This window comes from Antechinus flavipes, chromosome 3, assembly GCF_016432865.1.
Source record: "Antechinus flavipes isolate AdamAnt ecotype Samford, QLD, Australia chromosome 3, AdamAnt_v2, whole genome shotgun sequence".
Classification (NCBI taxonomy): Eukaryota; Metazoa; Chordata; class Mammalia; order Dasyuromorphia; family Dasyuridae; genus Antechinus; species Antechinus flavipes.
In genome coordinates this window covers 134,066,813-134,084,044 of record NC_067400.1, presented here as the reverse complement: position 1 = coordinate 134,084,044, position 17,232 = coordinate 134,066,813, and positions in this window count along the sequence as shown.

Genomic DNA, 17,232 nt, shown 5'->3' with positions numbered 1-17,232 from the left:
GGCCCATATTGATGGATTTCTGTGTACCCCCTCAGAAACCCCCTATGTTTTAAAACAAAAGAAAGGGGGAGATGTTGGAATCCTTACTAACTGCTAACTAATTAGAGTTGATCTAATCTTACAAGAAGATGTTTTGGGCAGAACCTGAAACAAGGTACTAAGTAGAACTAATTAATACAAGGCTTGTGTTCACACCTTTACTCATTGGAGTTCAATGAGTTCACTTTTTTTTTTTTTTATAGTTTAATAATTTATGCCAATTTATTAAATCAAATAAAAATCTGATATGAGTTCAAATGTTGGAGTTCTTGTTCTTCTCAAGGCAAAGCCGGTTTAGAGGCTTGGAGCCCTTCGGATGTCTCCAAATCCAAAGGTTCTGTCCTTCAGCCTCTGCCTCTGCATTCTTCAGCCTCCAACCAACACAGAGATGGAATGTCCAACCCTTTGTCTGCCACCAGAGTCGCTCCTTTCATGTCCAGCTGAGCTCTCTTCTGTGACCAGCCAGCCAAGAGGAAAAAATGTATTCTGCCATAGATCCCTCATCGCTGGCCTTTTATCTGACTCTTCTGAGAGAATGGGATTATGGGTTTTCTCCCATAGTGCTCTCTGGCCCAATGAGCTTTAAGGGAGGTGTGGACTCCCTTGAAGTTAGAAAGTGTACTTTGTGAAGCTAGCATACTTGTGGACTCCAATGAGTAAAGGTGTGAACACAAGCCTTGTATTAATTAGTTCTACTTAGTACCTTGTTTCAGGTTCTGCCCAAAACATCTTCTTGTAAGATTAGATCAACTCTAATTAGTTAGCAGTTAGTAAGGATTCCAACATACATCATGTTTTGATAACATTTAAAAAAATTTTTTTTTCCCTTTCAAGTTGCATTAAAAGAGTTGCTAACGAGAACTATAGTTCTCTCTGAATTTTTCAGATAGTGTTATTTTTGTTTTCTTTTGGGGTTTTTGTGTTTGATTTTGTTTTCTCTCATTTAAGAGCCTAGGCTTATTTTATAGGCCTTTAGATATCTTTGTATGAATCATATGTACTACATAATCCTTATAGGAAAAAAAAAAGTTTAGAAGGTCTTTTTAAATTGAGGTCTTTCACAGATCTCAGTTACTCTGAGGCACTGACCATTCAAATTAAAGTTAGATAAGAAATGAGACAAAAAATGGGGTCTATTACCTAGTTTAAAAAAAAATCAGTCTGGGAGGGGAGAATACTCAGGGTTTCAGCTATAACAAAGAACAACAACAACAAAAGCCATTTATACTCACTCTGAGTCATCAGAACCCAAATAATGACTTAATGAGGCTTGGGCTGGGACCTACTGTTTGCCATTCAATGAGAGTCAGAGTGATTTGGGTTTAAGACATGGTTCTTAAGAAAGAAATCTAGTCTATAAACTCCAAGATGCCTTTTAAGTTTTCAGTAATCAAAATTGATATTCCTTCAAGCAGAAAACTCAGAGATAAGGGTATGATTCTCTATGTCAACAGAAAAAGAGAGAGAGAGAGAGAGAGAGAGAGAGAGAGAGAGAGAGAGAGAGAGGAGGGAGGGAAAGGAAGAAAGGAAGAAACAAAGGAAAGAAGGAAGGGAAGGAGGGAGGGAAGGAGAGAGGGAAGGAAGGAAGGGAGGGAGGAAAGAAAAGAAGGAGGAAGAAAGGAAAGGAGGGAAGGAGGGAGAAAGACAGGGAGGGAAGAAAGAAAAGAGGGAGGGAGGGAGGAAGAAAGAAAGGGGGAGGAAGAAAGGAAGGGAGGGAGGGAGAGGAGGAAGGAAAGAAGGAAAGGAGGAAGGAAGGGCAGGAAGGAAGGAAGGTAGGGAGGGAGGGAAGTGAAAAGGAAAGAAGGGAAGGGGGAAGGAGGGAGGGAGAGAGGAAGCTGTGTTACTCAAATGGAACTGTTCAGTTGAGTTCCCTGCAAAGTACTCATAAGTTCTTGTTTGTCCTTCATTCTTGAAGAGAACCATGACATCAGAAAGGTGATTTCATGACTTGCCCCTGAATTGGATTTAAATGAGGGAGGGTTGTACAAAATCATCAGTTTCATCCTCTCCTTAGGGACCATCTAAGTCTAGTTGCAAGTTTTAGATCAAGATTAATGGAGATGGCCCCAAAATCTTAAAAATGCAGTCACTAATGCCACCTCTCCTCCTAGGTTTGAAGAATAAATACTCTCCTTTATAAATAACTTTTAAAATTAAACATGTAATTTGACAACTGATACTTGACAGTTAATATAGCTATGTAGACAGATAATGTATTGAGAATCATCAATGATCACTAAGAAACACAAAGGTTATTTTTAGGATTTAAAAGGAAAAAAGTAGCTAAATTGAAAGAGTAATGCAACATAATTCTTTTGAATGCTGCTTTGATTTTAAGTTGAAAAAAATCATCACTTTGTAATCACCATAATAAATTAAGGTTAGCATTAACTACAGCCAGGAAAAAAAAAATTCAAATTCTGGCAGGAATACCTCATCTATTTCCCACATAAGCATCTTTAAGCTATAAGAATACTACAGACTGAGAAGCATGCATTAATATCACTTCTCACCTGGGGGAATAGGAAGGGAAATATTACATATTATATTTGCTTCATAGCAACTCCCTGCGAATAAGATCTTACTTGAAGTTTGGTATTGGGACAATCAGAGAGATTCCAGATATAGAAGTAGTTGGATGCTTAACTATGGGCTTTGCAATGTCACAGGGAATTATTACCTCATCCTTCTGCTTCGAATGGTGGGGATACTACTAAAATTTTCTGCATTGTAGTTGGGGGGCAGCAGTAGCTAGAAGTGGATAGAATGGTAAGCCTAGAGTTAGGGAGACCTCAGTTAAAATCTTGTCCATATACTAACTTTGTGATATTGTGCAAGTCACCTAAAATATATTTGCTTCAATTTCCTCAACCATAACATGGGAATCATAATACCTACTTCCCAGGGGGTGTGTAAAGATCAAAATTATTTGTAAAATGTTTAGCACATGATAGAAACTATAGAAATGATAGTTAATGTTATTAATTATTATTATTATTCTGCCTACAATTACACATACTCATTTGTTTTTATTTTTTGGTACAGTTGTTGGTTTTTTTTTTTTTTTCTGCCTAGTATTTTATTAAATTCAATGGGCCACACAATAAAATATCCAGTCAGATTTTTTTTATGAACATTTTAGCTATTCTAATATAATTTAGCTCCTTTGGAATAGTTGCTTTAAAAAATGTTGATATTTTCCAATTCAGTACAATATCATGTTTGCTTAAAAAAAAAATCTGAAAGATTAACTTCAAAGAGGAATTGTTTCGTCTTGCCACAACAATCTTCATAAGCATTTCTCATGGAACATTATCTCCTACATTAAACTGGAGCACTGAATTGTAAAAACAGAATATAGCTTTTGCAAATGTTCACAATTAAAACAAAGCAGTTTCTGCAAAACAAAATAAATTTAAGAATAAACAGAAGAATTTCTCAGCCCAATATAATTGAATTTTAGTTTTCTTATGGCTTTCAGCATGTTTATATTAAGGTCAATCAGACATATTAGATTAAGTAGCCTTTGATGACCTCTCATTCATGTTGCAATAATTAATAACAAAATTCCCCTTTGTACATAAATATTACGATAATCTCTGAAACAATTTTCAATCATAGATCAAAAGCAGGAACAGACCTGAGAATCATCATTTATTCAAATCACTCATTGTACAAAGATATGGTAAGTGAGTAGTCCAAAGGTACAAGGAAGTATTGGCTACTTAAAAAACACGTAGAGAGTTCAAGATGGGCAAGCTCTTTTCTTAGATTATGGAAAATTAGAGAAATTACTCTGGAAAACTCAGGATTACTCAAAATGCCAAAAGCAAAACCCAAAATGCCAAAGTTTAAATAGTATGTTATTTATGAGATGAAATTTAATAGAAATTCTACATTGACCTATGTCTTTAGCACAAATCTGGAATTGAGAAAGCTCTGTTATCACTGTTTTCTATTCTGTCCAAATGCTTGGTAGACAAAGCATATTTTGATGTAGTGGCCACATCATTATACTCTCATGCTTGTCTTCACAGAGTGAATACTTTCCCATAGAAATTTCCCTTTACTGAAACTATAGAAAAATGGATGAATTGAAAAAAAGGAAGAAAGTTAATTCTGATTTCATTAGGCATCCATGTGGCAATAGTATTTGAATTCAGAAAATATGCATTTAACAAACAGCTTTGTGATCTTTCTAAAGGCTTCCATTTTTCCATTCCATTTCCAAAATAGTGGGAACTCTGGAGGTGAGGGAGGAGTCAACTAGATGATTTCTGATGTCTCTTTGTACTCTAAATCCACTCTTCTGCTTAATTCTCCTTTCACAGAGAATTCTCACTAGATATATGACAAAAATTTTTAAGTAACAAATTACTTTACCCAATGGGTTTGAAAAATTTCCACATGAAATTAGACCTTTAAAAATGTCAGAAACAGTTACAGTGATTAATGAAAAAAGCACTTTAGTAGTTCATAATATTTTACAATGACAATTGATATAATATGGCTCAAATAATTTATGCAAATTATACTATTTTGATCTTGTCATTTTCTCACTGTATTATATATGGTACAAGCTTTAAAGTATATATACTATTTAATCCTACTTTTTTAATATTAACCTAAGAAATCATGAAAATCTGCATTGAGGCAAACCTCTAAAACAAGCTATGATTCTTAGCAAGTCATTAAAAATATCTTATGTTATGCAGCTATCTTAAGACAAAAAAAAATGCAGAGAAGATACTGAACTGCATTAATAGATGGGGTTTATTAAACCTGTAGTTTTCTATACCAATGAAACACTAAATGTAACTTACCACTTATATGATACTGAACAAATCACTCAATCTTGTGTTGGTTTTAGTTTTCTCATATGTAAAAGAGGATGGATTAGAATCAACGGTGTCAAATTCAAATAAAAATAGTCATAATGATTTAAAAACTAATATGTTCTATAATATTTTTATTTAATTTATTAGACATTTTCCAATTACTTTCTAAATTGGTTTAATGTTATTGATATCTGTAGACTACATGGTTTCGAACATCCCTTTTATCTTTTGACCTCTGTTTGTTTCTAGTCTTCCAGGGATAATATATTCTATTTATATATATATTTATACATATAAATATACATATATATATATATATATATATATATATATATAATTCTTTAAATTAACAAAGTTCTTATTTTGTATATATGTGTTTGTATGTAGTATTCCACATTAGATTACGACTCCATGAAGACAGGGGCTGGCTTTTGCCTCTGTATCAGCTAGGGCTTAGCATAGTGCTTAGCATGAAGTAGATATTTAATAAAGGTTTATTTATTTATTGATTGATGGTATAAAGATTTGGTGATAAAGAAACTCTTCCATATTGCAGATTCTCCCTTGCTCTCTTTATGGGAAATTAGTGAATTGCTTAGGAGTCAAAAAAATATCAGAAGTCTTGGAATCCAAGTCCTGAACTTCTTGGCTCAGAGGTTGCTTCTCTGTCTACTATTTTCTCTGTCTCTTTCTCTCTCTCTGTGTGTGTGTGTGTGTGTGTGTGTGTGTGTGTGTGTGTGTATGTGTAAAATAGGGAGAGAAAAATATACTTGGTTAGCTAGAATACCATAAAAATACTTTCAATTTGTTTACATAAGTAAGTTTACTACACTATTATCTTTATGACTATGTATATTCTTCATACATATACATAAACTATGAATTTTTACTTCTATATACTTGTCTTTCAGATATTAAAATATTTTCTCTTTTAACCTTTTGTACTGTTATCATTGACAAAGGAAAAGATATTACATTTGTTTTGCCTGGATAAACAGCATAATATAGCCATCATTGGAAGAGAAATAGATGGAAAGAGACAAATTTTTGTTCTTTAAGGAAAAAATTATCAAAATTGAAATGGTGGTCGTAGTCTTCCTTTATTTGTAGATCTTCAAGCAAAGATTAGATGACCATTTGCCAAAGAATGAAAATATGAATAAAGAATTTTTAAAATTCTTATTATGCATGAAGCTCTGGCCAAGTGCTGAGGATATAAATAGAAAAGGAAGGGAATCTTTATTCTCAACAAACTCACATTCAAATGATGCTGGGTATGTATATCCACAGAAAGGAAGGAGATAAGAATTGATGAAGTTTCTGTTATGTAACAGGCACTTTGTTAAGTGCTTTACTAAGTGCTTTATGAATATTATCTAATTTTATACTAACAATAACTCTGGGAGAAAGGTGCTATGATTATCTAGTTTTTATAAATGAAGAAACTGAAATAGGAGTTAAATGAGTTGCTCAGAATCACACAGGGAGGAGCTGTCTGAGCCTAGATATGAGCTCACATCATCCTTATTATAAGCATATCTTTATCTCCTATTCCAATGCACATCTGGGTGGCTTTAACTACAAGTCAGATTAAAAAGTATTACAACTTTTTGCTGGCAAAGCAGATATTTGTTCATATGATTTCAATATTACACCTACTGATAAAATCATATGAGTTTCTGATATTGAACCACTTAATATCACCAAGGATTTAGGTGACAAAATGTTTCTTTTCAGGGTTTATATTAGAAATGGCTTTAGCATCTGAAGGAGCAATTGCCAAGGGTTGTTTCCTAGGATGATATTTGCAGACAGTCTTTGGAATCATTGTTTTGTTCCAAAGGATCTTGAAATCAGAATCTTGTTCTGATTGCAACAGGATCTCAAGGGAAATAGTGGTCCTAGTGATAGGCATGTTGATGTCACCACCTGTCACATAATATAGCCTATATTTCCTTCAAGGTTCCTTTCTTTTTCAATTAGGTTTGTTTGCCTACGTATCCTTTCTTTTTCAATTAGGTTTGTTTTCCTCCCTGTGAATAGAGATTGTTGACAGCTGGTGGACATAGCTGGTTCCTTCTTCCTAGGAATTTCTTCTCCAGATGATGTCTGTGATGACTGAACTGAAGGTAATACTGGTGAAATAAAAAGTGATTCCACTCCCAGGGCTTCCATACTCATCAACCTATAGCTAAAAATTGCCTAGACATCACTGTTGTTAATAATAAGAAACTTAGGTACTTTCTCCATAATGGTTTTTCCTCTCAATGATGGCTGTATTGAAAGCAGATTTGATTGCTCTTATTCCCAAGGTTCTTTGAGGGGAAAGAAGATAATACATTTTTATAAAGCATCTATTATATGCCAAATACTTTACAAATATTACTTCATTTAATCTTGAGTTCAAGGCCCCTATTCTGTCTTCATCCCAACTCAATATGATATGGTACAAATGGTAGTGACTTGTCTAGCACATACTGCCTTTCTTTTCTTTCTTACCATCCAATTAAAGGATTCTTGTGTGATATTTGGTCTTTGAGGTTTTTTTCAATTATGAGATTAGGAAAACTGAATGATTTAAATGATATTTTCTCTTACTTTAATTACTAAAAATATTTATGTAATAAAAAATAATTGGAAATGACCCTTGTGAAAATTTATTGAATACTTTTTTTTTATTTTCCCACTATACACTAAAAGCCAATATTGTGGAATAAGAGGTGCAAATAGAATTCTGCATCTTGGGTTTGAACCCTTACTCTGACAGTTACTACAGAAATTGATTAACTTATAGAAAAAAAAAAAAAAAACTTCAAAGTGTTGCTTTCCTAAACTAAAAATGGAAATAATGCTTGCTGAAACTACTGGAAAGGACTGTTATGAAGACAAAACTCTGTACACTTTAAGGTCCTTTGTAAGTTATTGTTATTTTTTTCAATATAACCTTGGAAAGATGACAACCACTTTGGCTTCAACATCCAAATGCATAAAATGAAAATTATGTACTGGATTCCCTCTAAAAATCCTTTTGAGTTCTAAATCCTGTGATTCTACCACAATAGTTCAAATACATTTTGTGCATTTACCTCCAAAGTTACACTATAAAACTCTTTGTTGTTGAGAACAGGGGGTAAAAGTCATTGATATAAATTTTCAATATTGTCATTTTGATAAGAGATTAACCCTTGAGAACTGGGCTATTTAGAAGGACAAACCCAAGGCAGAGAAGCTCTACTTGAATTCCTGCCTCTTAACACAGCATGGCATAATGCCTATAAGTAAACAGCCTTTTTTTTCCCCTTCTGTTATTATTCTAGATTCTAAGCTGAAGGACATGATCTAAGAGGCATTAATGATTCAACTGCTGATGCTTGTCGTATTATTTGAATAAAACAGTCCTAGTCTTCTGAGGAGTAAATCACCTTCTGGAACTAAAGTGCTCACTTATGTGATAAAAATTACTTCTTTTATGGAAAACAACTTAGTTCCCTAGAAGAAAATGTTTTACAAAGCACTAAGTGCATTTCTACAACATTATTCATACTTAAATATTATTTTCTTATTTATGTGGGTCAAGCAAGCATTATGTGTCACATAAATGGCCCCTTCTTATATCACCATTAGAATATAGAAATAACAATTATTTTTAAAGTATAAATTGGATTGGGAGAATTATTTGTTGTTTTACTCAGATTACTATAATAAGTATATTTATAAGTATAATGTTATTTGATATCAAATAAATCTATAATATCATTGAACTTTTAGAATGACATCTTTAAAGATACTTCCATTCCAAGAAATATTGAAATGAGACAAACTCCATTTCTATATAGTAGCAAAATTTATAGTGTTTTTTTTTTAGACATTCTGTTTTTCTCCAACTTGAAGGAATTGTGAAGAGTAATACAGAATATTGTCAGCTCTTCCAAAGAAAGCTTATTTCTTTCTCGGCTCCTGGCTATTATTTGTCCTTCACCATCCAGTTGACAACTCTCCTTAAAAATAACTCACTTAGAAGAAAAAAATTTCAAATGTACTACAATAAGCACATTTTTCTTAATTCCCTTTTCAGTGAATGCTACTTCATTTGAAGCATTAATAAAAATATGTTAACATTTGAATAGAAAGATATACTTGTGAGAGAGTTTATTATTATTATTCCTGGGTGGCAAAAAAACCTTTTTATTCCAAAAAGCAATTTACTTATATGATATATTGCTATCTTCTCCATGTTTCATTCTCAAAATGTCTTAAAAGTCAATAACACATAGGTGAAATGAACTAATTCCTTGCATCTCAAAAGTAACTAGGTTAAAAATATATTTTAGTCTTATTTGTTGTTTGGTCATTTTTGACTTTTCATGACAACATACACCATATCACACCAGTAGAAAAGATTCTGAAATGATTTACAATTTTTTTTCTCCAATGGCTTAAGGCAAATAGGCATTAAGTGACTTGCCCAGGGTCACCCAGCTAGTAAATATCTGAGGCCAATTTTGAATTCAGGTAATCCTGACTTCAGGCCTGACACTCTATTCACTGAGCTAATTATCTATCCTACTAATATATTTTCTTTAATAGATCCTTAAAAAATTCTTAGAGATTTTTATTAAAATTCAATTTTAATATATATTCACCCATGTGTATATGTTTTTTAATGTAGATATGCACATGTATTTATATGTACACATATGGAATGTCTTAAGCTAGATGGTGCAGTACAAAGAATAAAGTACAAGATAAACTACATATATTGAGTTCAAATCTGGCCTCAGACACTTGCTGGGGTACCCTGAGTAAATCATTTAACTGTCTTTACCTAAGTTTCCTCATCCTTAAAATGAGCTGGAGAAGGAAATGGCAAACTACTACATTACTTTTGTTAAGAAAATTCCAAAGGTATTACAACTGAAAAATGACTAAACAACTCTCACAAAGTCATCAACAGCTAACACTTAGTTTTCACTTAATTAATTTTTGTTTTGTTTTGTTTAGTAAAATTGAAATCAGGACATAAGTCTAGGGTAAAAGAGCAAGGAAAAAATGAAATAAAGAGATTCTAATTTCTTTGAAGGCTCAGCTTCAGTACCATCTTCTCCTGATCTATCAGTTACTAGTGGTCATTCTGTTCTTCTATTATCTTGTGCACAACTTGTATATCCTTACATATGTACATGCCATCCCTCCAAGACAATGTCAACTTGGAAAAAAAGAGCCTGTATCATTTCTCTATTATATTCCCAGTTCCTGGAGCAATGTCAGAAGCATAGTAAGCACTTGATAAATACCTGTTGTTAGGCTGAATGATTGCTAATAAAGTTGGAAGAATCACAACGTTTTATTTCACGTTCCCCCTCCCCCCCCCAAGGTTAATGAAGTACATGTATTAACATTTGAGTTAGGTGAATATGGCTCCACTTTCCAGGAACTTTTATTTATTTATTTATTTGGTAGGCCCCTTTCTCCTTTGTTATTGAACCATTCTTCTAAGTATTGAGTAGCTAAAATGACCTTTCAGAGAAATAGAGGAGGAATTTTGCCTCCTGTAGCAAGATACTACTTACTAAGTTTTTGTACAGTATTTTAACCACATTTCCCTAATCAAAACCCAAAACAAAAGCAAAAAAGAAAATGAAATTTAAAATTCAAATCATATTACTTTCCTTGAACTAATCATTCTGAAAATGTTCTCTTTTATTTTTGCTATAAGTTACTCATCGCATTTTAAGAGGAAATTGTTATGATTCCAAGCAAAACTTTCCTTAACCATATCAGAACATTTGATCAAGTTTTACAAGTACCTAAAGATTAATGACCAAAATGCCTGCCAACTTCAACTCCAGTCAAGTGCCTTATTGTTCTTTAGAATGTAAAGAAACACAAAAGTAAGTCATTTTTATCTCAAACTAGTAAAACACAGTGGTTCTATTTCGTCCATATCTGCTCCAATTGTTGTGCCTCTTGACATATAATACTTCACAGAGTGAATGAGTGGGTAAGAAAGAGAGAAAACCTGATATTAATTAGAGTCAAGTGTGCATTTGGCCCAGTAGATGAGGAACTCAACATTAATAAGAATGGGACCCACTGGCTTTTGGCTCAACAAAGTGAAATGTTAATGAATCAAGATTGAGGTTGTGGTTAAAAGAAAATCAAAAGGCTTTCTTCAGCCTTCTATATATTTAGGCATCCAGAGGACTTCAATTTCATGATAAGTAAATTTAAGTGATACAGCTATACGCCTGAAAAAGTGTACTGGAAACTGAGTCAGCCTCTCTTCCTCTCTCCCTCTTTCTATTTTCTTCTCTCTCTCTCTCTCTCTCTCTCTCTCTTTCTGGGAAAGGAGTGTTTTGTTCTTTTACTTCAATCAAGGTACAAAGCCAGATTGTTGTTGTTTGCCTTTTGTTTAGGAAGAGGACCAAGACCAATGGTATCAGGAAGTTGATTGGATTTAAGTGAGGCAGAACTGAACAAAGTTGCTAGTCTCCCTCTGCCCTCCAGAGCAATGGGTTCCAGTGTCAAAACACAAATCAGGACAACTGGAGATGGCCCTGGACTCAGTGAGAGACACTGGTCTTTTTAAGAAAAGGTCTTTCCCAGGTCTCATTTTGTTTGAGGCTACACTCATTTAGTAACTGGTTACTTACTGAACAACATTTCATCTCTCCTCTCCCAGCATTCTAAATTTCCTGTCATTCTTTAAATTTCAACTAAAATCCCACCTTCTACAGGAAGCCTTCCTCATCTACTTTTAATTCCAATGCCTTCCCTCTGTTAATTATTTCCTACTCACACTTTTATCACACTTATTTTCTATATATTGATTTTGCAAGTTTTATTCCTCATTAGATTGTAAATTCTTGGAAGCTGGGGACTGCCTTTTGTCTTTTTATATCAACAGTTCTTAGACAGTTCCTAGTTTATAGGCACTTAATTAAAGTTTATTCATTGATTATAGTTCAGGAGAATATTTCATATTAGCAAAGCAAGTTGAGGAATTCCTAGTGGTAGAAAGAAACTAACCCATTAATCTCCTAGTTCTATTTTGTTCTCAAAAAAGCAGACCTTGAATGGGGCATAGAATAATAATGGTTACAAGCAGACAATTTTTAGCATAATACTAAGTCTGGCTTTTGTTTTATTTTATACTGTTTATGATACATCAGCCATATCAGCCATTTAACAAAGAGAAAAACTATTTGACAAGAGCCATAATGTATATCCTTTAATCTGTCTTTTCCTTAAGGGAAAGAAGTCATTATGCAGTAGAGGGCTGAATCACTTTCATTTTTACCTTTGTTAACTTTTCACTTTTATATTTCTTACTCACCTGCAAGAAAATATAAAAAGACATAATGAATAAATACAAAGAAAGTAATTTTATACTTTAGTTTTCAGCATGTTGAGACTGGGGAGTTTAAGAAGTCATTTCTTGTATTTGCTCTCCTTTTTTCCACAAAAGATCCAAGAAGAAGTTGAAATTTGCAAGAGTTCCATTAGATGAGAATCCTAAGAACTTGAGATCTGGTTCCTTTGTTACTGAGTGAAGAGAGAAAATAATAGATAAGGAATACACTTTGTGCTGACATAGTATAAGAAGTGAACTGGTCACTCATCACTACTATTAAAATTACAATTATTTCATGAGCTCTTTGGATTTGTAAAAAACATTTTTGTTTCCATGTATTATTCATTTTCAAAAATTTTTATGAGTAAAAATTAGAACTAAGTGGAAAGTATCTCTATCTTTTTCTCTTTAAGAAGTTTTTTTCATTCCCTTTTTTAGTTTAAAACCCCTCCAAAGATCTTTTCATTGTGTTTACAGCTGTTTATAATTTCAAAAGTAGTTTTACTAAGCAAGATGCTCTCCTATAACTTGAAAATATAGAATTCTGGAGTGGAAAAGGTCACCTATTCTAACCTCTACTTGGAGTATGAATTCCTTTTTGAACATCTCAGAGAGGGGCAGCTAGGTAGCACAGTGGATAGAGCACTAGTAATGAAGTTAGGAGGAGCTGAGTTCAAATCTGCCCTCAGACACTTAACACTTCTTAGCTAGCAGTATGACCTGGGTAAGTCACTTAACCCCAATTGCCTCAGGGAAAAGGAAAAAAAAAAAAAAAAAAACCTCAGATAAGTGTTTATCCAAGGCCTCTGATTTTCTACACCATTTATACCTAAGTGGCATAATCATAACTATTTTCTGAGATAGTGCATTTGTATTTTTTTAAGTTCTTTCCTTTATTAATGTGGTATATAGGTAGAAGGTATTTGTATTATTATTGTTTAATATCTCACTTATTTGGAAAGTGATGGAGGTGGAGGGAAATCAAACATTATATACTTATTAAATGCCAGATATTGTACTAAGTGTTTTATTAATATATCTTTTAATATGTTATCTATACTTCGCTTATTTGACAAAAGTAACTTATTCTAAAGTCACAATCTAAATAATAAATGAAGAGGAAAAAAGAAAAAAAAGCATTAATTAGGTATCAAAAATCTCATTCCCTAAAACCCACAAAAGTTATTCTCTCTTATTTTAAACAAAATTAAAGTGAATTTATTTACAATATATCATATACAGTAAACAGGAAAGGGAGGGAATAATTATACTGCTAAAAGTGTCTAGAATTATAAAGGTAGAAATACCTGTTGTCAGCTAGATAGAAATAAGAAACAGAAAACCTTTAAAAGCAGAAAGAATTTTTAAAAAATTATTATGAATTGACTCAATTGATAGAATACTGAGTCTGAAGTTAGGAAAACCTGGGTTCGAATGTGGCATTAGACACTTACTTTGTGATTCTGAATAAGTCACTTAACCTCTGCCTCAATCCACAGAAGAAGAAAATGGCAAAACCCCCTAGTATATTTGACAAGAAAAACCCATGCTTAGTGTGATCCACTGGGATTGAATGACTGGACAATATCACAAAACTAGTAGGGCAAGGACAAAGAGAACTACACATTACCATATTAAACCTAGTATAAAAAGGAATGAGCATGGACAATGTTCTGTTCTGTTTTGTTTTGTTTCATTCTACTTTCCTTTTCTTTCTTTTTTTTCCCCTAGATAGAAAATTATATATATATATATATATATATATATATATATATATATAACTTAAATGCAAAATAAGGAAAACAGCAAAACAGAAAAAAAGAAAGACAGAAAAGGGGCAGCTAGATGGCACAATGGATAGAATACCAGCCTTGAATTCTGGAGGACCTGAAGTCAAGTCTGGCCTCAGATATTTAATTCCTAACTGTGTGACCCTGGGCAAGTCACTTAACCCCAATTGCTTCAGAAAAAAACCAAAAACATTCAAGTGGGAAGACCTAGTTCTATCACCCTACCAAGAGAGAGAAACAGTGAGGGAAACAGAAAAATAAGTAATTTCTTTCAGTTCCCTTTGCCAAGATTTGTCTGAGTAATTGTCTGAGTATATACCTTGTCTTGATGATAGATGTTTAGATTTGGTGGAATATTTTCATGATAATGCATAGGAAGTAAATACCCATCTATCTACCCAATTTTTATCAATATGCCTTCCTAAAGTCCCAAATTGCCTGAAGCTTCTACTCTCCTGTCATTGAAAAACCCATTCAGTTTGGAGATTGTTTGGCCTTTCACTCCCATCCAAAAGTTTATACAAGCGACTAAGAAACTAGAATCTTTCTCACACTGTGTTACTCAGGTTGCAGGTGAAATTTTAACCGAATCTCTAGTCAATTGTTTCAAATTTTCCTTAAAGTCTACATTACACTCTGACCTGGTCTCTGACAACACATACCCTCAAGGAGTAGTGATGCTGTGATAAAACTAGTGATTTCCTCATGAAGCTTCCCAGACTCTGACACTTCCTTCTCTCCTCCCACTCCAACACTCCCAAATTGACTAATCTAAACTTCCCCTTTGCAGATTTTTGCTCCAGGCGCAAAAAAAAAATCACAGCCACTTATAATGGATATCTATCTCTCAAACTTGGTAGGTGGCTAAAACTACTCAAGTCTCTTTAGGCAAAAGGCTAAAGTTTCTAGAACATCTCAGTGGCCCTATATACTTGTTGCATACTCTTGCAGTGCTAGGACAAAGTAAACCTCCCTTGTTAAATGTTTAGCACACAGTTAAGTGTCTCATTTCAACTCCCAAATGAACTTGAACTGAGAAAGTCAAGCCTACAACATATCCTATGCAGAGGGAAGGAGGGCAAATTAGCTTCAACTTTGTTTCTTTTCTGTTCTTCTATTTCTAAATGTAGTTTCTCCAAACAATATTTTGAAGGGAAAAAAAATGGCATGGGACTTTACTGCCCCCAACATTGAAAATCAGCGACTAGACTGCAAATTTAAATTGGAGGGTTTATTGGAGTAAGAGAGAAGTGTCTAATCCAAGATCACAGAGGCAGTATTTATCAAAGAACACACTGACAATAAATCTGATTATTTTACCAAATGAATTCATAATTCCAGTAGGAAAGTATATGTGTTTTCCCTACTATCTGCCTTGTTCATTTCTGCCTATTTACTCAAGCTAACTATATGAATCTAATGCCTTGAACTCACTAATCAACCCACCCAAAGCTTTTGGGAAAGAACCAGAGAATCACCATACAACAAAGTGTACCAGACTAATAGTTCAAATACCTGCCCTCAATTCTAATCGTGTGTGTGTGTATGTACATATGTATATATGTACATATATACATATATATGTGTGTAGTATAATTTTTTCTGCTTATAAAAATAGTATTCATCCTTCAAGACCTAGCTTTAATAGCACTTGTTTTTTAAAAGCTTATTTTATCAGCTGCAACCCAGAATTATTTCACCCTCATGTTTTCACATGAATTATTGTATAGACTATTTATTTATTAAATGATGATGCTTTTTGTGCTATTTAACATTTACTATGTGTGTGTCTCATAAAGCTATATTTTATGTGCATAAACGCATAGAAGAATTATACATTTAACACATATTATGATTACTTGATGTGTAGAAGAGGGGAGAGGGGGAAGGCAGGGAGAAAAATTTGGAACACAAGGCTTTTCATGGGTGAATGTTGAAAACTATATTTAAATGTATTTTGAAAATAAAAAGCAATTGTTTTAAAAAATACTTTATTTTATAAATATATATCCCTCAATATGTGATAACATGCATTAGGCATTGAAATATTTGCTGAATGAAAGAATAAATAAAAACTAAAAAGTAAATTTTTTCACATTTTTATAATATAAATAAAAACATACTTACCATGTGAATTTATTTATTTATTATTATTATGTTTTTGTTATGGTTCATGTTAGCTAAGTCTGATTTTTTGCTACCTATTATGGATTTTTCTTAAAGAAACTGTAATAGTTTGCCATTTCCTTCTCAAAATCATTTTATAGATGAGGAAACTGAGGCAAACAGGTCTAAGAGAGATGTCCATAGTTACACAGCTAGTGTCTGAAGCCAGATTTGAACTCACAAAAATGATTTTTCCTGCTTCTAGACCCAGTACTCTAATCACTGTGAAATCCAATTGCTGGAATTATTATATTACCAATAAGCTTTATTCATTTATCTCCTCTGGATGAATAGAAGAATGTTTTAATAAATATAGTCTTTCTAATAAATTAAATAGAATATATTTTGCAAAAAAATCTTTTTACACTGGCATTTTATTATCTATAGACTCCATTCTATAGTTATTTTGTTAGATTTTGCAATTTCAAGGAATTTCAAATCTTATCATTGATATCCACTGCTACAGACTTTTACTCAATTATATCATTCAATGAATGATACTTTAAGAAAAACAAAAATTGCTGAATAATTGTAAAGAGAAGTGATGACTCACTGAGGCATCATAATAGAGCGGAAAGGTAACTTGGTCAGACTCATCAGGACTGATTCCAACCTGTTTGACTTGTTCTATATGATTTTATCTATTTTGCTTCCTTATGATTAAATGTGTCTAACTCACAGAATTGTGAAAGTCAAAATGAGACAATTTATGTAAATTAATTCCTCAATTGCAAAGCACTCTGAAAATATTAGTTGTTATTACATTTCACAGAATCAGAAAACATTCCCTCTTAAAATTATTTGGATTTATTGGTAAATTCTTTTTATTCTCATGAATATACCATTGTCTGATACTACAAAATAAACTCCTTGAGAATAGAGGCTGTTCCTTTTTTTCTCCTTTTTTCTTTCTCCTTTCCTTCCTCCTTTCTCCTTCCCTTCCTTCTCCTTCCTTTTCCTTTCCTCTTTTCCACTTTTAATTTTTTTTTTAATATTAAAAATAGTGTTAGAATCTAGACTTGTTTGACAAAGCCCTTTTTTTATC